Source organism: Physeter macrocephalus, chromosome 4, assembly GCF_002837175.3.
Source record: "Physeter macrocephalus isolate SW-GA chromosome 4, ASM283717v5, whole genome shotgun sequence".
NCBI lineage: Eukaryota > Metazoa > Chordata > Mammalia > Artiodactyla > Physeteridae > Physeter > Physeter macrocephalus.
Genome location: NC_041217.1, coordinates 76,614,195 through 76,628,648, shown reverse-complemented (window position 1 = coordinate 76,628,648; position 14,454 = coordinate 76,614,195). Strand labels below are relative to the sequence as shown.

At 41.4% G+C, this 14,454-nt stretch overlaps 1 long non-coding RNA gene across 1 annotated transcript in view; it reads left to right on the top strand.

Annotated features, from left to right (window-relative positions):
* Window positions 1-3,337: 3,337 nt before the first annotated feature.
* The window catches only part of LOC114486005 (uncharacterized), an 18,147-nt gene continuing 7,030 nt past the window's right edge, over window positions 3,338-14,454 (top strand). Inside the window, exons 1-3 of the long non-coding RNA XR_003679246.2 lie at window positions 3,338-3,422; window positions 4,727-4,816; window positions 7,706-7,859. This is a non-coding gene — a long non-coding RNA (uncharacterized lncRNA). The remainder of the gene's footprint in view (window positions 3,423-4,726; window positions 4,817-7,705; window positions 7,860-14,454) is intronic.

Genomic DNA, 14,454 nt, shown 5'->3' with positions numbered 1-14,454 from the left:
AATTGTGAGGAGAGTCTGAACATGTTGACATTAAAAAAACCAAATTCAACAGTCAATTTGAAGATCTAATTGGCTTTATTCAACTATTCATGAATTGGGCAGCATCCCATTTAGCAACTAGAAGAATGCTGGGAGTGGTTGTACATAATGGAAGGCTTTTAATAGGCAGAAGGAGGGTGGGGCAAGAAGGTACTAAAAAAAGAAAAGAAGGGTTCCCCTTCTGGGAAGGGGGCCCCCCCCGCAAGGGTTTTATCATGCAGATTGCCTCTTCTGGGGGTGGGAATGGGGGTTGATGGAGAGGGACCACGTGACAGGTTACCTTACTGGTGCCTAACCAGAAAATTCCATACTGGTCCATTAACATTACATTTCTGGGGGAGGCAGAAACTGCAATCAGACATGGGTACTAAACCTAGATAATAAATCTAGGTTTGGTATCATGGGCTTTAGCACTAGTGATGCCACTTTGGGCCTGTGGTTTTCTTTTTAACACCATCCAACCAATTCTTTTATCATTCTAAATTCTATCATTGAATCAAACTGGGCAAGACGTGAGGGCAACATACTTATGGAGTATGGCTCCTGACCTGAGTCTAAACTAGTTCACCAAGCTAGAAAATTCTGAATGTCCTACTGTCAGGAAGGGTCAGTTTGGAACACTGCACATTGTCACGGTTTTCCCCCTGGCCTAGCCCATGGACTCACTTCTCAGAGTCTTACTGTGTGTCCTGATACTATTAAAAACTGAAAGCTGTTTTTCTAGCTGAAGTAAGGTATCAGGAGCACCAGACAACTCAGCTTCGGAACCTGTGTAATGAAACGTAACCTCAGTGGGGAAAGCTGTTCTCAGCGGTTGAGTGAAAACGTGGTATAACTTTAGTGCGGAAGGGCCCTGGTGTTTGAGCAGCTTCAGCAGTCCTGGTTGTGCCAGCACATCAGAGCAGCTTCAAGGCAATGTAATGTTGGCCTCTGGATGCCATTCCCTTCTGCATAATGGACAGGCCACCCTAGTCCACACCCTTTCCCTGGCAGCCTCAGCACAGACTTGTCAGGCATCATGAGCAGCACCTTTGACCTGGATGAGCCTGTGCTGCCGGGGTGCCCGTGTGTGGTTGAGGTGAGGAGCAGTGCTGTGGCTGTCTTCGCAACAGATCTCTGCAGGAAGCCAGAGCAAGCGAGGTTGCAAAATGACAGATTCCATGTGGCACTGTTGGTCAGCACATGTGAGACAACACTTGGGAAGCCCTGTAAATATTTGGTGTGTTATGTATGGTGGTGCTGGTAGTGTTAGTAAATTGCAGTTGAAAAGAAAGGGTAGAAATCCTGAAGTCATGCTCTGGGGCTGCAGAGTGGCAAGGGTGGGGGGTGGTAGGTCGTGGGGGACTGAGCTACTGATATTGTGACCTTGGCTTTACCATCAGGCAGGTTTGGCTTGGGAAATAAGCCCTCTTCCCACCAAATTGTCCTCAGAGGCTTGGCTTTAATATTATGCCAAAACTCGGTTTGAATTGTGAGATAAGAAACAACCACATTCACTGTTTTATCTCCAGTAGTGAACACAGTGCCTGAGTCATAAGTACTCCATAAATACTTGCGGAGTGAAATTATAGAATATATCGTAGGAATGCTGTTGAGGACTGTTCATTACATCACTTATTGCTCCCTATATAAATCGCCTCTTGAGAAATTTGTTTTAGTGTTAGCGTTAGAACAAACATTAAAACGTATGAAGATTACTTTTCCTTCATTTTTGCCTTGGCTGATAGGAAGCTTGGAGCTTAATTTTAAACTTAACCACAGCAAATATTTAGAACCTAATAGCTAGTGTAACTGTGATCTTTTCCTCCAGTATATCACCCTGGATTGGAAGGGGGCAAAACTGGAGAAAGGTCAGGCTGTTGCAGGCTTCCAGGTGTGAAACCTTTAGGAGGGAGAGTCAACAACAGAGAGTGAGAGGGAAGAAGGCGTCAAGGATGACTTCTTAGTTCCTGGGTCAGGCAACTTGCAGAGGATGCCTTTTACCCGGAAGGAGGTTGAGCGGAAATTAGCAAGTTAATTTTGAATATGTACATTATGAGGTTACCTGTGAGGCATTTAAGTACAAATGCCCTCTAGATTTCATGGATCTGGAACTCAGGATAAATTTGGAGTAGGAATATATAGGTGAAACTCCTCCACGCATAGTTATTAATTGAAACAATAGGAGCGGTTAAGATTCCCAGGGTGAGTGAGTCGAGTAGGAGAGAAACAGGGGGCTGGGACAGGACTCTGAGTGTTACGGAGCAAGGGCTCGCTGCGCAACGCTCATAGAGGCCAATACTATGGCAATGGCATTTGACAAAAGAGCTTTATCTTGAGGTCGACTGATAAGGAGGCGGGTGACAAGGCTCTCAAACCTGTCTCCTTGATCTATCGTCGGGGCAAAGTTTAAGGGGTTAGAGAAATTTCAAACCTGGACGGTGATTGGTTAGTCTTGAATTAGTCTATATGAGCTACTCATGCTGCTGGAAGCCAGGTTTTTCTTATTGAAGGACTTCTCACTTGTAAAGGGCTCTGGTGGCAACATTTCCGGAGGCAGGTCAGGTTTGTGGGTTCAAGCCCCACCCTAAGGGAGCCAATATAAAAGGTTACAGCTGCTGAAGTACTCAAAGGATTAGAGTCCCAAACCCTGGGTTAGAGGCTGCGGTCTTTGGGTTTCTCTGCTTGTCTATGTTTGTTGGTGACTGTTTTATTTGTGAGGAATTGGCCAGTAGGGTTAACTATTGGATGACTGCAGCAAAGCTTTGCTGAATCTGCTTCCTGTCATTTTGCTCTAGTTATCCTGAGGAAAAAACACTTCCAAAATGGGGAATGTTAACAGTACCCCTGCTAATTTAACAGGAAGGGGGAAAAAAGAAAGAAAAACATTATCATATCAATCAGTCTAAGGAATAGAGTAAGCACAGTAAAAGTAATTAGGAAATACAAGGAGTAAAATCAGTGAAATGGGAGCTAAGAGAAATCATCAATTTCCAAATGGGAGGTCAGCATGGATTAAAAAGCAAAGCTTTGTGTCTTTAGAGTGATTTGACAAAAGACAGATTAAAGAGAAACAAAACAGGTGGGGCAACGTTATTAGACAAATAGATATTTTAGGAAGGTTGAGATTGTTAAGGTAGTAACAGGACAAACTGATTTTACAATATATAATTACTTGTAGTTTAAATAAGAAATACAATAGTCAAACTTGGCCTACATTTAGCCAACTGTAAAATAAAGCAAAAAATCTTCCAAAACACAAGCAAAACTTGATAAGAACATTTTTGTGAAAATAGCTCTTAAATACATCTAGAGAATGGCTTGAGAAGATTGAAGTATTTTGAAGATGGAGATGTTTCTAATGCAGATAATAACTAGAATCATCTGGGTATAGATCTCTATCAGTAAGTTTGTGCTTTGTCCTGTTTGTACCTGTCCTTTCTGATAACAATATGGTTCTTTTAGTGATGTGCTTTTATTCTGTTTTAATGTATTATGTTCTTGGTGTTCTATTTGACTTCCTACTGTATATGGTATACTGGAGTTATGAAAAAGAAGAAAATGATTTTCTTTTGTAACACTGCCTGGCCCAGTATCAGCTGGGGTCGGGGGAAAATGGCCCAAGAATGGGTCTTCTAATTGTAAGACTATTTTACAATTACACTTGGTTTGCAAAAGAGAGGAGAAATGGGACAAAAACAGCTTTATCCCTGTTTCTTGCAAGGGAGGAGTCTTTTACAATTAGACACATTTTAGTTTTTCTTCATTGAGAATTTTAACCCTCTTTTGTATGAGGCAAGCTATCAAGGAGCTAGCATTGAACTGCTTTTAAGTGTGTGTGTGTGTGTGTGTGTGCGTGTGTGTGTGTATCACACACACGCACACACACACACTATTTTGAGCAATATAGTGAAGGAAATCTGGTCAGCCAGCTGCAAAACTCAGACTTCACGAAGGGCTTGTTTTTCTTCAGAGAAGGAACTCCCAGATGGAGGACCCTTGGCTGTCCTACCATCAGCTCTGCCTTGCACTGTGGTTATCAACTTTCTTCAGATCAGGGGTAGGCAAGCACAAGTAGTGGGCTCACGACGTTTGACCTCGACTGGTTTTTCTAAGTTACTTTGTTCAGCAGTTAAAACTGCTGAACAGTTCTCAGCAGTGAAACCTGAGTCTCTATATCAGAATAAGAATTTGCAGAAGATATGTAAAGTTATGGTTCAGGCGAAGGCCCTCAGAAAAAACCTGTTTTCCCTGAGTCAGAGCCCAGTGATGATCTCGACTTAACTACATTTGTCTCCTCCTTTGGTGCCTCCCGCCATTCCCCCGCCTTATGAAGGGGGAAATCCCTCTGAGTGGTGCTGAGGCTTCCGCCAGCAATCCTCCTAGAGCCCCAGGTCTGGCCCCAGCCCTGTACCCTTCCTTACCAGATAGTCAACAGGGTCTTCCCTCCCCATACCCGCGAGGGTACTCAATTTGACCCAGGGGGTACTCTGCCTCAGGCAGGGCAATATCCATGGAGACAAGTTCCACAGGTCTCAATGACCAAGGTCAACCCAGGGGAATCTGTATATGTGCCCTCCTCCTTTTCTATCTCTGATCTGTATAATTGGAAAAAAGCATATTTAAAGCACAGCTTTCCATATGTGCCTGAATGCCCTACTCCCTTGTTGAGGCAAGGTCTACTAACAAAATTAAATGACTTTCTCAGCAGAAAAAACAAGCCTGTACCCTCCAAGCTGCACTATTACAACTGGGAGACAAGCCTTAACCAGAAGTCCCTGAAGAAATTCTACAAAAGGTAAGAGCATATGTTTGGGCTGACCCAATAGTAGCAGAACTCTGTCCAGGCACCAAGGCTCTAAATTTAAAGCAGTGCCCTTTAAAGAGGCATGCGAAAGAAGGTATAAAGCCTCTGCTAACCACCTGTCTTAAATCCCAATTAATCTGACCTTGTCATTCCCCATATAACACTCCAATCCTGCCGGTATGAAAACCTGGGACAAAAGATTATCGTTTTGTGCAGGATTTGGGAGCCATTAACCAAATTGTAGAGGATACATTCAGTGTGCCAAATCCTTATACAGCTTTATCTGGAGCCCTTTGCTGGTTTACAATTCTGGATGTAAAAGATGCCTTTTATTGCATATCCCTAAGTCCGGAGTCCCAGGAACTGTTTGCCTTTGAATGGGATGATCCAGAGACTAATATAAAACAATAATATTGTTGGATGGCACTCCCGCAAGGATTTAAGAATGCTCCCACCATCTTCAGGGAAGCCTTAGCCAAGGATTTAAGGGACCTCCAGTTAAATGAGGGAATGTTACTTCAATATGTGGATGCTAGTAAAACTAAGGAAGCTTCAGACCAAAATACAATCCTCACTTAAAATTTTTGGCAGACCAGGGATATAAAGTCCAAGGGAAAAGTGCAAATTTCTCAACCAACTGTAAAATATCTAGGATTTGAGTTATCAAAAGGAAAAAGAAACTGACTGCCGGATCGAAGGAAAGCATTAGCTAGGGTGGTTGTACCCACCACCAGAAGGCAATTGCAAGGATTCTTAGGAATGGCTGGGTTTTGTCATATTTGGATTCCTAACTTTGGACACATGGCCAAACTCCTATATGAGGCTCTTAGAGGAAATGACAATGAACCATTAAGCTGCACTCCGGAATGCCATAAGGCATTCCATACCATAAAAAAATCGAAGAAGTCTATTCTAGCAGACCTGACCTGACTGATCAGCCTTTAGAAAAGCCAGATGTGGAAATGTTTATGGATGGGAGCAGCTTCATGGACTGGGGACTTCAAAAGGATGGGTATGCAATAGTAACTCATCAGGAAGCCCTAGAAGCAGAAGTCCTCCTCCAGGTACATCTGCCCAAAAGGCAGAGCTCATAGCCCTCATGAGAGCCCTGCACCTTGGAGCTAAGGAAAAGGTAACCATTTATTTATTTATTTTTAATAGTGTTTTTGCTTTTTTTTTGGCCACGCCATTTTTCATGTGGGATCTTAGTTCCCTGACCAGGGTTTGAACCCATGCCCCCTGCAGTGGAAGCACAGAGTCTTAACCACTGGACCACAAGGGAAGTCCCCAAGGTTACCATTTATACTGATTCTAAGTATGCCTCCTCTGTAGTGCATGCCTATGGGGCCATATGGAAAGAGAGGTCTACTAATACCAGGAAGGAAAGAAACATGGGGAGGAGATACTGGCCATATTAGACTCTGTTATAATGCTGAAAGAAGTAGCCATAGTACATTGCCCAGGCCACCAAAAGACTGATAGTTATATAGCTAAAGGAAATAATTTGGCTGATTGGGCTATAAAACAGGCAGTCAGAAATGGAAATGGATCTAGAGAGAGCAGACTAATGGGGATTTCACGATGACTCTCGGAAGACTTAGATGGTATTTGGTACCAAACAACCAAATAAGGCTGGATTTATAATGAATAGGGACTAGTGCTTATACCTGAGCATTTAATGGAAAGAATTATTACTCATCTACATCAAGGAGCCCATTATGGGAGGGATGCAACCTATCATTGGCTACAAAGGTCTATTGTTGGTTCACAAATTCAAAGGACCATCCAAAAAGTAATACAAAATTGCCTGATCTGCATCAGAAACAATCCTAAAACCAGGCCACGCCCGATAATAAAAGGGGTGCAAACCTGAGGGACAAAACCAGGAGATGATTGGTAAGTAAACTTTACTGTTATGCCAAGAACCATGGGAAATAATAGACATTTGCTCATATTTGTGGACAACTTCACAGGATGCGTCGAAGCATTTCTATGCTGAACAGAGAAAGCTTCTGAGGTAACAAAGGCCTAGTAAAAGAAATCATCCCTCCTATTGGGTTGCCTCCTTCTATTCAAAGTGGCAGTGGAGGAGATTTCATAGCCAAGATAACTCACGGGGTGTCTCAGACCCTCGGAATATAGTGAAAGTTACATGCTTCATGGAGGCCTCAGTCTACGGGAAAGACTGAAAAGATGAATCCTACCTTAAAAGAGACAATCACCAAAATATGTTAAGAAACCAACTTAACTTGGGATAAGGTCTTACCAGTTGCCCTGGTTAGGGTAAAAGTAGCACCTGGAAGCAAGCTCCAAATGAGCCCTTATGAAATGTTATATGGGAAACCCTTCCTTAAGACAAAGTATTATTACAGTTTTGAAAATGATCATGCAGCATGAGTAGCTCATATTGTAGAAGAATTAGATACTATAACATGTTTTCATGGATTCCCAAAGGAGTAAGGTCTGTTTTTGAAGGACTGTTAAAGTTAGGAGTCATAGTTCTGTGTATCTTAGGGTTAATCCTTTCACTCATCAGATTTTGTACTTACTGTCTATCATGTATATTTAAAAAGGCCTCCCCGACTCCCATGATGATTGCTCAAGACAAGAGTTCAAGCTAGAATTTTCAAATATTTATAATTAAATGTAAAACAATTTCCTTCCTGTTATAAAAATTCATACCCCCAATCAGGAGGAACAGCTAGAATGGCCATTGCCCTATTTGCCTCAAGACTGAGGAATGTACGAAGAAAAAAGGGGGAATTGAAATAGCACGTAAAACATCGACCAGCTTCAACTGTTTTTGTCTCTTTAAATAGGTTGTTGATTAATCAAACTGAAATAGCACCGGCTTTAACTGGTTTTACTTCCTTAAAACAGGTTGTTGATTAATCAAAGCTGGAGTTATTTTACAGCGATAGCACTGTGCATGTGCAAGACAGGAGCCTGTGTCTCCAGGATGACCTTGGAACCAAGAATCTTCAGTCTACAGAACTCAAAGAATAGAAATCTTGCCACCAGAGCCCTTTACAAAGTGAGAATTCCTTCAATAAGGAAAAGCTGACTTCCAGCAGCATGAGTAGCTCATATGGACTAATTCAAGGCTAACCAATCAACATCCAGGTTTGAAATTCCACTAACCCCTTAAATTTCATCCCAGACTCTGGGTTGAGGAGACAGGTTTGAGAACCTTGCCTTCTGTCTCTTTGTCAGTCAACCTCGTGATAAAGCTCTTCTTTTCTCAGAAATCAGTGCCATAGTACTGGCTTCTTTGCACATCAGGCAGCGAGCCCTTGCTCAGTAAGGTAGGGAACACCACCATTTAAGGGAAGGGCAGAGAAAGAGAGGCCTGAGAAGGAGAATGATAAGGAGTGGCAGAGACAGAAAAGACTTAGGTATCAAGGAAGCTAAGAGAAGAAAGGTTGGAAGAAGAAGGGAATGGACAGCAGTGTCAAATGGAACTGAGAGGTCAAGTGATGGATGGACCAAGTGTCTCCTGGATTTGACAAGATATTCTTTGGTCACTAAAGTGAGAGCGGTTTCAGTGAAATAGTGGGGTGAAAATTAAATAGAAGTGGGTAGTGAGTGGGAAGTAAGTGTAGACATCTTCAAGAAGTTTAGTTGAGGAGGTGAACAAGTACAGTATCAGGAGGTGTTTGATTCAGGAAGTTAAGGGAGAACTGCCTTTTGTAGATGGGATAAGTTTCTATGTATGTTTAAATGTTGATAGAAGGAAGGCTATAGATAGGGAGAGGCTGAAAATACAAGAGACAAGATAATCGAGTGAAGTGCTTAAGAGGGTAGGAAAAGATGAGAAATAAATGTAAAAATCATTAGCCTCAGAAGGAGAAGGTACATATTGTCAATGTTGACAGGGGGGAAAGAAGAAAGAATAGGCATAAGTGGAGTTACATTTACAGTGTGGGAATTAGAGGGGTTTGCGGGGGGATAGTTTCTTTTTTTCTGCAGAATCGGGTGGGGGGTTAGGTTTGGTACTTCTTGAAGATTTGAGGAACATGGGAAAGTGAAATATCCGCAGCATACATGGGAGAGAGGGTGATGGCGAGGTAACCAGAGGTTTAGCTGGTCCCCAGGTGATTCTGATATAGGAGTTCTTCAGATCACACTTTGAGAACTACTGATAGGAGGGGATTATTTTATTCTGGGAGAGTTTTTTTACAAAATGGGAGAAAATTGCCAGCTGCGGGGCGGGGGGACAATTAACACAAAAAGGTATCATTGATGGGGCAAAATCTCTAAGGAAATGGGAGTTGTGATTGTGATAAAGAAGAAAGGAGGAAGGATCAGTCTTGGACAGGAGATGTGTCACCTCTCCAGCTAAGATCAGCCTTAGGCAGAGAGAGCCTGAAATCCTCTTTCATTAAGGGTCACCTCTTTCCATTAAGATGGGAAAGGAGGTAAAGATAAACATGGAGGCAGGTAACACTGGTAGTTTCACTTCCAACAAAATTTTTCCCCAGTGATAATCTCCAGCAAGCTTGGAAAAGAGAAACTATCAATAACATTATACCTAGCATTATGCTAAATCTTTCTCATGCGGTGTGTCATTTAATCCTCCTAGTAACTTAAGTGGAAGGTCCTATTACCATCTCATAGAGAAAGAAACTGAGGTTAGAGAACAGAAGTTAAGTAACTTGTCCAAGGATGCACAGATCTTAAGGGCAGAGTCTAGGTAGTCTGAATGTGGACCCATGTCTGTCTGACATCTGAGGCTACACTATGAGCCACAGATATTATACTGCTAAACTCATTGGGGAAGGGGTAGTAATTTGTGTGACATTTTTGCATGGATGATACCATGCAACATGGTAGCATGGGAGATTGAAACTGTTTTTCCTTTATGACTTCTCACCAGTAAGTCTTTCTTCCTACCATCACCTCAGTCCTGATTGATGGCTTTTTTTTTTTCCTGAATATCATTTAGAACTTTGTTGCAAATGGCAGAAAACTGACTCAAGCTGGCTTAATATGAAAAAAGAAAAGGAATTAATTAGCCCATGTAATTGAAAACTTCAGAAGGCTTAGCTGGGTAGAAGCTCAGATAATAATGGTTTCTGGTTCTTTTGAAGCCTCCAGCTCCATCTCTCACTCTTTTGCCTTTTCCGTGAAACTTTATCTGGTGACTCCTAGCTCCTCCCTGGGTCACACAATGGCTATAGCAGTTCTATCTCTTTACCACTCAGTATATCTAGAAACAAAGATTTCCCCCCATATAAACAAATCCTGGCCCTCGGTCATTTGAAAGATGAGACGCGTTTTTTAAGTTGTAAGAAATCATTTCTAACCATCTCTGGAGTTGAAGGGGAAGTCAAACCCACCCACACGAGCTAAAGGGGTACAGGTAGTTCTTCAAAGGAGACTTGGAACTGTTTTTACCAGAAAAGGATGACTGGATGATGAGGGGGAAACAACAGATGTTTGCATGCCTCTCTCCCAGCTTTTTTCCCCTTATTAATCAACTTCCTATGTGATTGTCAGTGACTCAAGCTGAAGTTGCTAACCTTTTGGCAGAAGGAGGTGGGCTTAATACTCTCTACAGCTCTTACCGGTCACATCTGTGTCTATACATCTTTGCCATTTCCTTGTTTAAACGTCTCTATTGTCTCCACGTTGCCCACGGAAGAATGATTTACAATATCAGTGTTTAATGGTCCACCACTCCACTTCCATGCTGTTTTAAAGTCCTGGAATACTGGCATTTCTGTTGGTGTGATACGGTTATTTTGGAGTTTAAAAAATCTGAATCATTTATGTCTTGATACATACCAGAGACATGCTTCATTAAAATCTTGAATCAGATATAAGTGCGCTTGTTTAGAAAGCCATCTTCTATACTTCCATAATCCTTAAGTAAAAGAAGAAAATAACAACCACCAAAGCAAAGCTTCTAATGCAAGAATAGTTCTTATCTATTACAAAGATTTCCAACAAATGGAACAGGAACAGAACACTATTGGTATTAATATGGTGTCCGCATTAGAATCTCCATTTATGTAAGATGAGACAGGAAGATGAAGACAAGTGAGAAATACTTTCTTTGAAGCAAACAAACAAAAACAGCTTGTTACAAACAAATATTGTCCCTGCAAAGAAAGAAAATATTGCCCGCCCCAAAAAATCTCCTCAAACTTATTAACCAAGAGATAGGGTTGTTTGAAGATAAGGGACTAGAGAACATACTGATATTTAAGAACATCTTATAACTATCTCCTTATCATTCCCTTAACCAGCGTACATTCAGAATTTTTTAGCAACTGGAAAGTTTTTCACAGCTCAATGATGATATCATTGATAGACTACTATCACTTTAAAAACAATTGTAATTTTACTTCATTTTAAGCCCGAATTAAACTATTTTGTGTAGAATTTCCTTTAAGCAATATTTTATTTTTATATTAAAGTGATATGTTTAATATATTTCAGTATATTTGCATTTATGCTTATGAATTTTTATATTTGAAATGTATTAAATACTTAGTTTTACTGATCTCGGTACTTAATATGTGAAATAAGTACCAAAACCTCCTGAAATTCTATCCAGTATTTAAATGACTGTTTAGCTTGGTGCTGGAGGCCCTTCCTGTCAGCCCCTTGTCTACAGTTCCAGCCGCCCTCCTGCATCCCCATCCCAGGGATGGATATGTTCATCTCTGTTTCCTTTTCCAAGTAGAGCTTGGATCCAGTCACCTCTATTCCTTTGCTGGAGGCCCCGTCTTCAATTTTTACCTATAAAGGTTACATGGAACGAGCACAACTGGTAGAATGGAATCTTAAAGCAAATTCATTTTTGTCTCCCACTATCTTTTTAAGTCTGCACCAAGGGGCTATTTCTCTCTTACATTTAGAAAAGACAAAGGTTGTCCCTCAGAGGTAATAACAGTACTGTCACTTTTTAGGGCACAAAATGTCAACCAGGCATTTAAATGGGAGTCCGAGATGAGAACTGTTGTAACTTCAACTTACAGTTGAAGTGTCTCCTCTCCTCCAGCTTCAGCTGGCTGCAGGCTCGAAGTCTGAAATTTGAAGATCAGGGAGAGAGGGGCTCTTGGCTTCTCTCTTTCCTCCTCTCATGCTCCTTCTTCACTTCTCCCATCTTACAAACTTGTTTTTGGCCCTTTCAGGGTCTGGAGCCTGGGGAGGGGAATTCGTGGATTCATAGAATTCTTGGATGATTGATGCTGTGGAAGTGATCTAGCTGGTGCTCTCTGGACCTTGCAGATGTTTGAAGCCAATTTCCCTCTTGAGGGACTTTCATGGGTTCCTCAGAGACCTTCCCCTTCCCCACTTCTGCAGCATCCACATGTCCAGCAGCAGTTCATTTCCAGCTTTCACCCCCACAGGAGGCCATTTCGACCAGGGGCTGAGCATAACCATGCCAATTCCCTTTCCCTCAGGGATCTCATTTGGTCCATAGGAAACACCATTCACCCAGACAGACTCTGGGAGTGTAGCTACCTCCCCACACCTCAGCCCTCGAGAGTTTGATTTCTCCAGTGTGATCCAGTCAGCAGATCTGTGTCCCTCAAACTGTAGGAGACACACATTAAGCTCCGCAGATGGTTCCTTCAAAGTCCTGTCCTTTGGTTTGAGGTAAGGAGCAGATATCCCTTCTCCTCATTCACCCTTAGTGAGGAGGGTAGAATTCTTCGTACACAGTAGTTCTTTCCAGAGAAATCCATTTCAAAAAGCTTCCTGTCAGCATCCCTTTATGCCGTCAATGTGGGTGACCGTTTGAGAGTTACCTCTCTCTCCCTCCTCCCCTTTTTACCATCTATGTTTTGGTCCAACACATAGCTCTGGAATGTGCCTCAACTGAAGCTTTTATTTTGACATCTTGTTACATCCCTAAAGGTCACTTTCATGCCTCTACCTCCACAAAATCTTCCTGATCAGCCCCAAGGTAGTAATTTTCTACTTTGCCAAACTCTTAGGTGTGGATCATTATGCCATTCACATGGTACTTATTTTCTGCCTTGTATTGTAGTTACTTAAGTACAATTATTTCCACCAAAAATTTGTAAGTTCCTCTAAGGTAGACACTATGCATCTTTGTTTTTATATCACTAAAGTCTTACACACAGTATGTACATAATATTTATTATATCCAAGGAATGGATCGCTCAATATTGCTGTGTATGGTAAAGTCTTGGAAAGTAGATAGTCTTTCCAATTCAACCTCTATCTACCGTCCTGCGTTTTAAGCACTGTGGCCAGTTGAGGATACAGGCACAGACAAGTCATAGTCCTGTCTAGAAGCACTCATAATCAGCAGAGGAGATAGTACATTACAAAAAGTTACATAAGTCTACAGTAAAGGTGGGATCTAAAGGTTGTGCATAGGAGGGAGTGGTTAACTAACCAGGAGGCTCAGGGAAGTCTTCATGAAGTTGGAACTACTTGAATTTTTTAAAAAATTGAGCTATAATTTACATATCATGAAGTTCATGCTTTTAAAGTATACAATTCAGTGATTTCTAGTATGTTCACAAGGTTGTGCAACCATCACCACCTTGTAATTCCAAAACGTATTCATCACCCTCAAAAGAAACCTCATACTCCTGAGCAGTCTTTCTCCATTCCCCCTCCGCCAGCCCCTGGCAACCACTTATCTACTTTCTGTCATTATGGATTTGCCATTTCTAGACATTTCATATAAATGGAGTCGTACAATATGTGGTCTTTAGCGTCTGGCTTATTTCTCCTAGCATAATGTCTTCAAGGTTAATCCATGTTGTAGCACATATCAGAATTTCCTTCCTTTTTAAGGTTGAAAATAATATTCCATTGTATATACCACTTCATCTTGATAGACATTTGTGTTTTTTCCATTTGGGGGGCTGTTGTGAACAATACTGCTATGAACATGGGTGTGCAAATATCTATTCGAATCCCTTCTTTCAGTTCTTTTGGGTAGGCATCCAGAAGTGAATTGCTAAATCATATGGTAATTCTGTGTTTAATATTTTGAGAAATCACCATAATATTTGCCATAGCAGCTGCACAATTTTTCATTCCCACCAGGAATGCAGAAGAGTAGCAATTCCTCCAAATCCTTGTCAACACTTATTTTCTGTTTTCTTTTTGTTTTTTTATAATAGCCATCCTAATGAGGTGAAGCGGAATCTCACTGTGTTTGGGTTTGCATTTCCCCAATGATGGTGATTATCTTTTCATATATGCGTGTTGGCCATTTGTCTATCTTCTTTGGAGAAATTTGTATTTAAGTCAAAAGGCTCATTTTGGTTTTTTTTGTTTTTTTTTTGTTTTAACTTTTATTGAGGTACAGTTGTTTTACAATGTTGTGTTAGTTTCTACTGTACAATGAAGTGAATCAGCTGTATGTATACATATATCCCCTCTTTTTTGGATTTCCTTCCCGTTTAGGTCACTAAGTAGAGTTCCCTGTGCTATACAGCACGTTCTCATTAGCTATCTATTTTATACATATTAGTGTATATACGTCGATCCCAATCTCCCAATTCATCCCACTTTTCCCTCCACACCCCTGCGGCTTTCCCCCCTTGTTGTCCATGCGTTTGTTCTCTACATCTGTGTCTTAACTTCTGCCCTGCAAACTGGTTCATCTGTACCATTTTTCTAGGTTCCAC